Genomic DNA, 12,786 nt, shown 5'->3' on the forward strand with positions numbered 1-12,786 from the left:
GAGTTTTTTGAGTTCTTTATAGATTCTGGAGATTAGTGCTCTATCTGAAGTATGATTGGCAAAGATTTTCTCCCACTCTGTAGGCTCTTTCTTCGCATTGCTGATAGTTTCCTTTGCTGAGAGAAAGCTTTTTAGTTTGAATCTATCCCAGTTTTTGATTCTTGCTTTTATTTCTTGTGCTACGGGAGTCCTGTTGAGGAAGTCTGGTCCTAAGCCGACATGTTGAAGATCTGGACCGACTTTTTCTTCTATAATCTGCAGGGTCTCTGGTCTGATTCCAAGGTCCTTAATCCATTTTGAGTTTAGTTTCGTGCATGGCGAGAGACATGGGTTTAGTTTCATTCTGTTGCATATGGATTTCCATATCTCCCAGCACCATTTGTTGAAGAGGCTATCTTTTCTCCATTGCATATTTTTGGCCCCTTTGTCTAGTATGAGAAAATTGTATTTATTTGGGTTTGTGTCCGTGTCCTCTATTCTGTACCATTGATCTACCTTTCTATTTTGGTACCAATACCATGCCGTTTTTGTTACTATTGCTTTGTAGTAGAGTTGAAGATCTGGTATTGCAATACCCCCTGTTTCACTCTTCCTGCTAAGGATTGCTTTAGCTATTCTGAGTTTCTTGTTCTTCCAGATGAATTTCATAATTGCTTGCTCTATTTCTGTAAGGTATGTCATTGGGATTTTAATTGGGATTGCACTGAATCTGTATAGCACTTTAGGTAATATGGCCATTTTGACAATATTAATTCTTCCTATCAAGATCATGGGAGATCTTTTCATCTTCCAAGGTTTTCTTTAATTTCTTTCTTTAGTGTTCTGTAGTTCTCATTGTAGAGGTCTTTCACCTCTTTTGTGAGATTGATTCCCAAGTATTTTAGTTTTTTCAATGCTATTGTGAATGGGGTAGTTTTCCTAATTATTCTTTCCAAAGATTCATCACTTATGTATAAAAATGCATTAGATTTATGTGCATTGATCTTATATCCCACTACTTTACTGAATTCACTTATGAGTTCTAAAAGTTTTCTGGTGGAATTTCCTGGTTTCTCTAAGTATATAATCATATCATCAGCAAATAGGGATACTTTGAGTTCTTCTTTTCCTATTCGTATCCCTTTAATTTCTTTGGTCTGTCTAATTGCTCTGGCTAGAGTTTCAAGGACTCTAGCCAGAAGTGAATAGAAGTGGTGAAAGAGGGCTGCCTTGTTCCAGTTTTCAGGAGGAATGCTTTCAGTTTTTCACCATTTAGAATGATATTAGCCATGGGCTTAGCATAAATGGCCTTTACAATGTTAAGGAATGTTCCCACTATCCCTATTTTTTCTAGTGTTTTGAGCATGAAGGGGTGCTGTATTTTATCAAATGCTTTTCTGCATCTATTGAAATAATCATGTGATTCTTGACTTTAAGTCTGTTGATATGGTGAATTACATTTATTGATTTCCAGATGTTGAACCAACCTTGCATCCCTGGGATAAAACCCACTTGATCGTGGTGCACTATCTTTTTGATATATTTTTGTATGCAATTTGCTAACATTTTGTTGAGAATTTTTGCATCGATGTTCATTAAGGATATTGCTCTGAAATTTTCTTTCCTCCATGTGTTTCTGTCTGGTTTAGGTAAAAGGGTGATATTGTCTTCATAGAATGAGTTTGGAAGGGTTCCCTCCTCTTCTATTTCATGGAATACTTTGAGAAGTATTGGAATGAGCTCTTCTTTAATGGTTTTGTGTAACTCGGCTGAGAACCCATCTGCTCCTTGACTTTCTTTGTCGGTAGGCTTTTGATGACTTCTTCTATTTCATTACTTGAAATTGATCTATTTAAATTGTGCATGTCCTCCTTTCAGTTTAGGCAATTCATATGTCTCTAGAAAGCTGTTGATATCTTCAAGATTTTCTATTTTGTTGGAGTATAGATTTTCAAAATAGCTTCTAATTATGTTTTAGCTTCTAATTATGTTTTAGCTTCTAATTAGCTTCTAATTATGTTTCACTCTTGTCTGTTGTGATATTTCCTTGTTCATTCCGAATTTTAGTAATTTGAGTTTTCCTTCTCCTTCTCTTTGTTAGTGTGGCTAAGGGTTTATCAATTTTGTTTATTTTTTCAAAGAACCAACTTTTTATTTTGTCAATTTTTTCAATTTTTTTCTTTTGTTTTAATTTCATAGATTTTAGCTCTGATTGAACTATTTCCTGTCTTCTACTACTTTTAGTGGTTCTCTGTTCTTCTTTTTCTAGGGCTTTGAGCTGTAGTGTTAGGTTGTTTATTTGTTGATTTTTTTCTTCTTTTATTGAATGCGCTCCATGAAATAAATTTTCCTCTAAGTACTGCTTTCATAATGTCCCAGAGATTTTGATATGATGTATCTTTGTTCTCGTTTACCTCTAAGAATTTTTTTATTTCCCCCCTGATGTCTTCTGTTATCCATTCATCATTCAATAGCATATTATTTAATCTCCAGGTGTTGGAGTAGTTTCTGGTTTTATTCTGTCATTTATTTCTAATTTCAATCATTATGATCTGATAGAATACAAGGTAGCATCTCTATCTTCTTGTGTTAGCTAACATTAGCTTTGTGGCATATGATTTATTTTAGAGAAGTATCCATGTGCTGCTGAGAAGAAAGTGTATTTGCTCTTTGTTGGATGGTATATTCTATGAATGTCTGTTAAGTCTAAATTATTGATTGTGTTTTAAGATCTATGGTTTCTTTTTTCAATTTTTGTTTGGAAGATCTGTCCAGTGGGGAGAGAGGTGTGTTAAAGTCACATAGTATTATTGTGTTGTAGTCTATTTGATTCCTGGAATTGAGAAGGATTTGTTTGACATACATGGATGAGCCACTGTTTGGGGCATAGATATTTATGATTGTTAAGTCTTGCTGATTTATGCTTCCCTTAAGCAGTATGAAATGTCCTTCTTTATCCCTTCTGACTAACTTGGGCTTGAAGTCCACATTATCGATATGAGGATGGATACTCTGGCTTTTTTGCTGAGTCCAAGTGCATGATATCATTTTTCCCATCCTTTCACCTTTAGTCTGTGGGTGTCTCTTTCTATGAGATGAATCTCTTGCAGGCAGCATATTGTTGGATCTTTATTTTTAAATCAATCTGCCAGTCTGTCTTTTGATTGATGAGTTCAGGCCATTAACATTCAGGGTTATTATTGAGATATGATTTGTATTCCCGGTCATTTGGCTCATTTTTTTTTTGACACAACTTGGTTTCTCCCTTATTTGGCTATTCCTTTAGGGTAGTTCCTCCCTTTGCTGATTTACATAATTGTTTTTCATCTCTTCCTACTGGAATATTTTGCTGAGAATGTTCTATAGTACTGGCTTTCTTTTTGTAAATTCTTTTAGCTTTCATTTATCATGGAAGTATTTTTTTCATCGTCAAATCTGAAGGTAAGTTTTGTATGAGATTCTTGGTTGGCATCCGTTTTCTTTCAGAGCTTGAAAAATGTTGTTCCAGGCCCTTCTAGCTTTTAGGGTCTGGGTTGAAAAATCTGCTGATATCTGTATTGGTTTCCCCCTGAATGTAATTTGGTTCTTTTCTCTCACAGCCTTTAAAATTCTGTCTTTATTTTGTATGTTAGGTATTTTCATTATAATGTGCCTTGATGTGGGTCTGTTGTAATTTTGTGTATTTGGAGTCCTATAAGCCTCTTGTACTTGATTTTCCATTTCTTCAGATTCCAAATTCTTCAGATTTGGGAAATTTTCTGTTATTATTTCATTGAATAGATTGTTCATTCCTTTGTTTGTTTCTCTGTTCTTTCCTCAATCCCAATAATTCTTAAATTTGTCCTTTTCAGGATATCCCATAATTCTTATAGACTCTGTTCATGATTTCTTACCATCTTCTCTGGTCAACTTTGTTCTATGGAGTTTTTTTTTTTTTTTTTTTTTTTTGGGTGCTGGGGATCGAACCCAGGGCCTTGTGCTTACAAGGCAAGGACTCTATCGACTGAGCTATCTCCCCAGCCCCTCTATGGAGTTTTTAATTTGGTTTATTGTTTCCTTCATTTCAAGGATTTTTTTTTTTTTCAGTATCTCTAACTCTTTTTTGAAATGATCTTTTGCTTCCCACATTTGCTCTTTTAACTGTTGGTTGGTGCAATCATTCAAAGCCTGCATTTGCTCTTTCATCTCATCGTTTGTTTCTCTGATCATTTTAATTATGTACATTCTGAACTCCATTTCTGACATTTCTTCTGCCATGATGTCATTGGATTTTATTGATGTAGCATCTAGGTTTGTTTGGGACATTTTCTTCCCTTGTTTTCTCATATTGCTCAGTTATCTTCCCCTCTAGTAGTGAAACTCTGAAATATTGCAGATTTCCCCTGGTGACTTATAGTGTCCCTGTAGATTTCCAATAACTCACCTCCTAGCCTTCAGTAGCCTTAATTCTTGGAGGAACTTGATAATGCAGTGATCCACAAGGAAGCAGCCCCTCTAGGGGTGTCGGACTTCATGTGGGTTATATTCCCTGCTAGTGGGCAGAGGCACCTCCACTTGTTGACTGATGGTCAGCCAAAGGGGGCTAGACTACAAGCTGGGACACAGCTGGTCATGGCCTGGGTCTCTGGTTCTACCACCTCAGTGGGAAAGCCTGGCCTGGCGGGAGCCTAGCTGTGCATGGAAGTCTCTCGCTGGGCGACCCTGCTCTGAGAAGCTGCCTGCGGCCTGGGCCTGCCCCCTGGTCCGGGGTAGCCTTGTCCAGTGGGAGAGACTCACCTGGAAGCTCTGAGTTGGTCCCGATTCTCTTAATACCTCCTCTTCTTGAATCCTGAGTTCTGGAGCGACATGAGATGCAGTCACCCGCTAGTCCACCATCTTGGTCTCCCAGGAGCCTCACTTTCATAAGCACCAGTCAGTACTGGTGGACCAGGACCTTGACCTTGCAATAGTTTGGAACCACATGGACGGATTCCTCCCCCCACCCTTTTTTTAATTTTTTCTTATAATTTTTCCACATTCCACTCAGTTCAGGCTAGACTCTTTTATCATACTGTTATAATAGTATAATACTGATTAAAATCCATCTTTATGGGCTGGGGGTGTAATTCAGTGGTAGAGTGCACATCATACACAAGGCCCTAGATTTGGCCCCAAGCAACAACAAAAAAAATTTTTAAATTCTGTCCTTACCACTTAGTGTCCAGCTCTGTCAGTCTTTGACATAGGAAATCAGAGAGGTGAAAAGAAGATCCATCTAGCTCCAAGAGTTCATTTGAAGCTGCCAGGCGCAGTGGCTTATGCTTATAATCACAGTGGCTCGGGAGACTGTGGCAGGAGGATCTTGAGTTCAAAGCCAACCTGAGCAACAATGAGTCACTAAGCAACTTGGTGAGACCCTGTCTCTAAATAAAATACAAAATAGGTCTGAGGCTGTGGCTCAGTGGTTGTGTGCCACTGAGTTCAATCACAAGTACCTCACTCCACCAAAAGTGAGGCCCCTACATTCCCCACAGAGGCTGGGAGACAGAAACCCTAGCTTCAGTTCTTGGTTGGAAAAAAAAAGTAAATTCTTTGGGTAACCTTGAGTTTTCTCAGGCAGCCACTTTAGGGGGGGTGGACAGGATTATCCTAAGGAAGGGGACTTCATTTTTAGAAACTATGTTAGGAGCTGGACATAGTGGTGCACACTTGTAATTCCCACTGTTCAGGAGGCTGAAGCAGGAGGATTAGAAATCCAAGGCCAGTCTGGGCAACTTAGATTTAGCAAGACCTTGTTTCAAAATTAAATTAAAAGAGTGGGGATGGGGGTACTGTGGATGAACAGCTTGCCTAGCATGAATAAGTCCCTGTGTTCAATCCTTAGTACTGCCAAAACCAACACCCCAAACAAATCAACAAACAAAAAAACTATGTTAGTGTTTGTTCAAGCTTTTATAGGCCAAGGATGAGGCCCAGTGAAGAAGAGGGCTCCTCTGAGCCTGGCTGGAGTTTGGTCAGGGAGAGAACCTTGTCCACTATCCAACGTTCACAGCTGTTGTTCCAGGCATTCCCTCTTCTCAAGCCCCTCATCCCACCCTTAACTCTGGAGCTTCAGTTTGTGACTCTGTGAAGATGGCAGTTAACAACCTTGGCCATGAACCAACTCTGTCTTCTTTTATAGGAAAAGGGGTCTGTCACCTTGGCACTAGCTTTGCTGCTGACACAAACCTCTATGTATGTGATCCTTGGAGAGAACAAATTCTTGGAAGTTCTCCAGATGGAGAATTACTTTAAGAAGAGCCAGACCCTCTGGAACTGCTCAACCCAAAAGCAGGTCCTTCTGCTATGGTTTATCCCCCAAAGGTTCATATGCTGGAAGTTTAGTCCCCAGGGTGTTGAGTTGTAGGCACTTAAAGAGGTGGGGACTAGTGGGATGTGACAGGCCTTGCAGAAAGATTAACGCCTTCAAATGGGAGTGCATTCTTATTCTTGAGAGCAGTCTGGGCACCTCCCCTTAATCTCTCTTGTTTCCTTCTCACTACACGATCCCTTTTCCACGTGCAGTCTCGAATTGTGATGCCATCCTTCATGAGAACATTGGTAGATGTGGCAGATTCTGGTACTATGTTTTTGAATCTCCAGAACTGTGAGTTAAACAAATCTATTTTCTTTATAAAATATCAACCTCAAGTATTTTGTTACAGAATACAAAACAAACTAACACACCTCCCAATATTCCTTTCACCATGAGTTGGCTTTGCCTGCTTTGAGCTTTAAATAAATGGAATCATATGGGTGTACGCTATCTGTCTGCTATAGTTTGGGTCTTAAATGTCCTCTCAGGGTCAAGTATGGTGTTATGGTTTGGATGTTAGGTATCCCCCAAAAGTTCATGTGTGAAAAAATGTAAGAAGGTTTAGAAGGAAATGATCAGATCATGAAGCCTTAACACAATCAGTGAATTAACCCCCCTCATGGGATTCACTGATTGGTAACTGAAGACAGCTAGGATGCAGCTGATGGGGGTGGATCATCGTGGGTGTGCTTGGAGTATATTTTGTGTTTTGTTTTGTTTTGTTTTCCTTTTCGTCCTGGGGATTGAACCCAGGGGTGATTAACCACTGAGCCACCTCCCCAACCCTTTTTTATATTTTTAGAGGCAGGGTCTCCCTGAGTTGCTTAGGATCCCGCTAAGTTGCTGAGACTGGCTTCAAAATCGCTATTGTCCTGCCTCAGCCTCCGGAGTCACTGAGATTACAGGTGTGTACCACCACACCCAGCTTGGTGTATGTTTTGTATCTGATGAGTGGAATCTCTCACTCTCATTCTGCTTCCTGATCATGTGAGCTGCTTCCCTCTGCTATACTCTTCCACTATGATGTCTTGCCTAAGAATTGAGACCTCTGAAACTATGAGCCCCCAAATAAACTTTTCCTCTTCTAAAATTGTTCTTGTCAGTTCTTTTAGTCGCAGCAGTGGAAAAGTGACTTAAACATTTGGTTATGGGGTTGTGTTGTAGCTCAGTGGTATAGCATATTTAGTATTTGTGAGACATGGATTCATTCCCAAGCACCACCACCACCACAACAAAAAGGCCTGGTCCCCAGAATGATGCTTGGAAGGTGGTAGAACCTTTAAGAGGAAGAGCCTAGTTGGAGGAAGTTAGGTCATTCGGTGTGTACCCTTGGAGAGGATAGAGGGTTTTTCCCCTTGCTTTCTCTTTGCCCTCTGGTTCATGATATGTGTTCTCTGCCATGTGCTACTCTATGATGTGCTGTTGCATCACAGGCCCAAAAGTAGTGGAACTAACTGGAACTGGAACCTCTAAAACACTGAGCCAAAATAACCATTTTCTCTTTATAAGTTGATTATTGAAGATATTTTGTTACAGTGATGGAAAATTAACACAGTGACTTTCTTTGCTCAGATCAGTTCCGATTCATGTTTATGAAATTCATTCATATTGTTAAATAGACCAAAAAAAAAAATGTTCCCTGGTGGTAACAGGAACATGACCTCAATGGCTGGACTATAGATATTGAGGAATAATTCCCACAGCTAATTTTCACCTCCTGTAAAATCAGCCCCTACTCCTTTTCAAAAATTATTATAAAGGTAATATATACTTATTGTATATAAAAGACCCCAGAAGTTCAAATAGTACAGAAAGGTAAAAGGGTGAGTTTTCTTTCTTTTGCATAAATTATACAAAACCACTAGTAGTAATTGCTATTACTACTAATAATAGCTAATGTTTATTGAGCAGTTACTATTGCAAGCCATGTTTCTAAGTATTTTACAGCTATTATTTTTTAACATTTATTATATATCTCAACATTTTGTGTGTTTACATGCACATTCTTTTCACCTTAACATATTTATACCCCTTTATTGTTAGGATTTTTTTTTTTTTTTTTTTTTTTTTTTTTTTTTTTACTTTATAAGTAATGAGTTTCATTTGGCTCATGGGAAACTTATTTTCACTTACAACGTATTTTGGATGCTTTCCCATTTCACTATACACAGACATACCTTATTCATTTTTATTCTTTTTTTTTTCCTTTAATAAAAAAATTCCAGACACACTTTGAAGTCCTAAAGTAAACCATCAATAGAAGGAAGTGAATCTCCCCACAGGGCTAGCATCATTAGGAAAGCTCCAAGCTTCACTCTGATATTGTCAGGAGCCCACTTAAAAAAATAAATTTCAAAAAGGCTGTTTTGGGAAGCTACATCTGAACTGTTTTTTCCCCCTCAGGTGTGGCAGGGATGGGGCAGACTACAAATCAGTCCAAGCACTAGCTGCCTTGGGGGCACATTTAGGCATCAGTTCCTTCATCTTCCGGATGTAGTCAGACTTCTCTGCACAACCTTTGCAAGTCATCCAAGATCTTCAGCTCTATCACTCAGAGCTTCTTCAGGTCCACTGTGCTCAGGTTGATCTGCTTGTCATACTTTAGTTCACAGATCTGGCAATCCTTCTTTACTTCTCACATATCTTCTCCACAGGGATGTGGTGGGCCAGGGGTTTGGTTACCTCATTGATGATCTTGGTGGCTGCATTATCTGTGGCCCTTATGTAGTAATACAACCTTATTTTTTATAGTTGTATAGTTTCTATTGAATAGACAGGATATCATAATTTATTTCATACACGCTCTGATTAAGGACATGTTGGTTGTTTCTAGTATTTTGTAAGAATGCTGCAATGAACATTCTTGCATAAATATTTTAACAAACATGCATATCTGTAAGTTTTTTTAATTGGATGTTTACTGTATAAGAATGTAAACTGAACAGCCAGGCCCTGTAGGACCCCTGGCCGGACTGACTGAGTCCCGTCTCCAGGATCCCTCAGCCCAACCGATCACTCCCTGCCTCTGGGGCCCTCACATCAACTGACTGCTCCCTGCCGCCAGGACCCCCAGACCAACTGACTGTGCCCTATCACCGGGAACCCAGACCAACTGATTGCACCCGGCCTCCTGGATCCCACAACCACACCAAACATACCCGACCTCCAGGACCACTGCCGGACCAACTGCATCCTGTCTCCAGGACCTCCAGCTGACCACCGTCCACCCCTGAGCTGCAGCTCCCCATTTGCCAACACATTTGGAGGCCAGAGCAGCCATCTTGGATAATCCTGGAAGCCGTAGCTCCGATCTTCGGGTGGGGCAAATTCCATCCTAAGAAGCCTGCTGGAGGCTTAAAGCTCATTGTCAGGTACCTCTTATTCATCAGGCTATTGAACACTGGGAGGTTTCATTAGTATATGACTATTATACAGTAGATTTTCTTTTTTCTCCTTTTTTAAAAAAAAAAATTTAAGTTTTTATTTCTTTACGTTTCTTGCTTTCTTTTCTTCTGTTTACCTGTTCCCTCAGAGGCGTTTTCTCCCTTATTTACATGATGTTATTGTCCCCATAGGGGCTATTTGGTCTAGGATTGCATAGTGTCTGAATTGGGCACTGCTAATATTGATCTCCCCTTAAAGAAAGGGTTTTGGAAACCTATAGGGCCACTATAAGCCTATAGGGGGAAATCTGCAATACCTCAGATCTGCAGCGCTAGAGGGGAAGATACATGAACAACATGAAAAAACAAGGGAAGAAAATGATCCAAACAAATCTAGATTCTATAGTAATAGAATCCAATGACAGTATGTTAGAAGAAATGTCAGATAAGAATGTAAACTTCATGAAGGCAGGGGATTTAGTTTGTTTTTTGCATATCTCCAGTATTTTATTCCTAGTACCTACCAATTAACTCTGGACATACCTACCATTTTTATACCTATTGGACAGACAAAAATTTAGTCTGACAATACCAATTATTGGCAAGGACGTAAAGTAACAGAATTTTTGTATCTTGCTAAGAGTGCATATTAGTACATTTTGTTGGAGAGCAATTTGATAATATCTCAAAAGTGCATATTCTAGGACCAACTATTTTCATTCCTAATACATACTAGTATGTTACTGCACATGTGCACAAGGAGAAATGTACACAAATTTTATAGTAGCATTCCTTGTATTATATGAATGCACTATTAGAATGTGTGTATTATACCCTTTCTCTACATACATACCACACACATCTTTTTTTTTTTTTTTTTTTTTTTTTTGGTCTGAACCATTTGGGAATAAGTTAAAAGCATCATGACCAAATAAAAAAGCTGCAGAAGGATTAGTATTTATAACACATCCAAAATATTCAAAACTGTATTATCATGTTTAGAAATACACACATGTATAGCAGAAGTAGAAAGAAAGGAACATGAATGATAAACACCATGTTTGGGCAAGTGGGCTTCCTGGGGGATAAGGAAGGAAACGTGTTCAAGGCTGGGCACTGAAAGCCTATCTGGAATATTTTTTTAAGCTATGTGGTGGATACATATTTGGTTTTTGCTTTACCTCTTTTGTTTGACTAGGAAATTTTGTAATTTAAAAAAGCAACCATATATTCCTCTTTTAATGAGAATTTTTTAAATGAGCAATGGATGCTTTTTTTATCTAATGCCTTGACAGTGTTTATTAACATATCATTTTATTTCAAAATCTGGCCCTGTTTTCTATACCTGGTTCAGAATATAAGATATACCTAATAAATATTTTTCAAACAAATGAATATTTATCCCTCTCTCAATTCTTCTATATCTAAGTCCTATTAATTCCAAGTTCTTCTCGGAATACTTCCCCCTTCAGTGAACAATATCAATTACCACACATGCAAAGGATCATAGTATTGGGTACCATGAAGAGAGTGTAGCCTGAGACAAGGATCTTCTTTCCTTTCTTCATTTGCTACATGTACTGCAATGCAGCTATTTAACCCCCTCTTAGGGAGAGCAATGACCTTGTTTTAATCGTTATCTTCCTTGTGTCCACTTCAGGACCTAACACATAGTAGGCTCCCTGGAAATGCTTGTTGAATGTCATTAAATGAAATGACTTATTTACATGTACCTGATACAAATGCACACAGACTATTTTTAGCCTGCCAAAAGAGTAGTTGTGCACACCTGTAATCCCAGCTACCAGGGAAGCTGAGGCAGGAGAATGGTAAATTCTAGGCCAGACTATAGGCTGGGCTGGGTATGTGGCTTAATGGTAGAGCACCCCTGGGTTCCTCTAGTACCAAAATAAAATAATAAATTTAAATTTTTAGAATAGTTTTATACTTACAGTGTGCTACAGTTTGGATGCCAAATATCCTATAAAGGCCCATGTGTTAAAAGTTTGGTCTCCAGGGTGGCATTATTTAATAGGTGGGGCCTAATGGGAAGTTCTTAGGTCATTGGAGGAGGCTGGCCTCAAAAGGGGATATAGGACTCTAGCCCCTTCCTCTATTGTTTCCTGGCCATGAACAGTTTGCTCCCCAGGAACTTCCTCCATTGACATCAAGCACACCCACTAGAGGTCCAAAGAATGGGTCCACCGTAAGTTTAATTGGAACCGCCAAAACTGAGCCAAAATAAACCTTTTCTAAGTATGTCAGGTATTTCATGATATGATGGAAGAATAACAGTATTAAAGCAGGGGGGGGAAAAAACTTAAATTCAAGCAAAAACAAATAACAACAAAACACAAGCCAACCCAACAACAAATCGGGCAGCCTCAGAAAAAGAATTGGTTCTAAGAAGTGCAGAGCTGTAAGATAATCTGGCAGTATGGATAGGAAATGGAAATGAGGCAAAACCCACAGCTGAATTGGTTGACTGCCAGCCTAACATTGAACAAAGTCTAATCCACTGAAACTCTCTGGGTATACTCCCAAATTAACTTCCTCAGGAGGAATGACTTCATATCGGTTTGGTCTGTCGGACCCGGAATAGAAACCTAATCAACGGGCTCCTTCCATGTGTTATTTAATAACAGAAAAGTGGAGGTAATATTGAGCATTCCTTGTACCGCCAGTAGCGTTCCTATTATTTATTTGCCTTCGCCCTCCACCTCCGCTCGGGCTTCGCAGACATCCCCCCGCAAACGTGCTTTCTTCAAAGCTTAAACGTTCCTGACGTGGGCGATGCCCTCCATTCACCCGGGTTTCTCGAACTCTCTTTATGCAACCCCCTAGTGCAACGAGAATAACCGGACGCCGCCGCCCCCAGCCTCCGGGAAGGCGAGATGCGGCGCCCCGGGCAGTCAGAGCAGTGCTGGACAAACGACGGGACGCAGCCATGGGCCGCCGTCCACTCCTGTCAGCCCCAGAAGACGATCCTCCACCAGAGCCGCAGCCGGAGGCAGCCGTGAGAGGGCGAGAGGAGGCCCAGCTACTGCGCGCCCGGCTCGAGGCGGAGTGGGCGTGGCCGTGGGCGTGGCC

This window comes from Sciurus vulgaris (genome assembly GCF_902686455.1).
Source record: "Sciurus vulgaris genome assembly, chromosome: 12".
In the NCBI taxonomy this organism is placed as follows: Eukaryota; Metazoa; Chordata; class Mammalia; order Rodentia; family Sciuridae; genus Sciurus; species Sciurus vulgaris.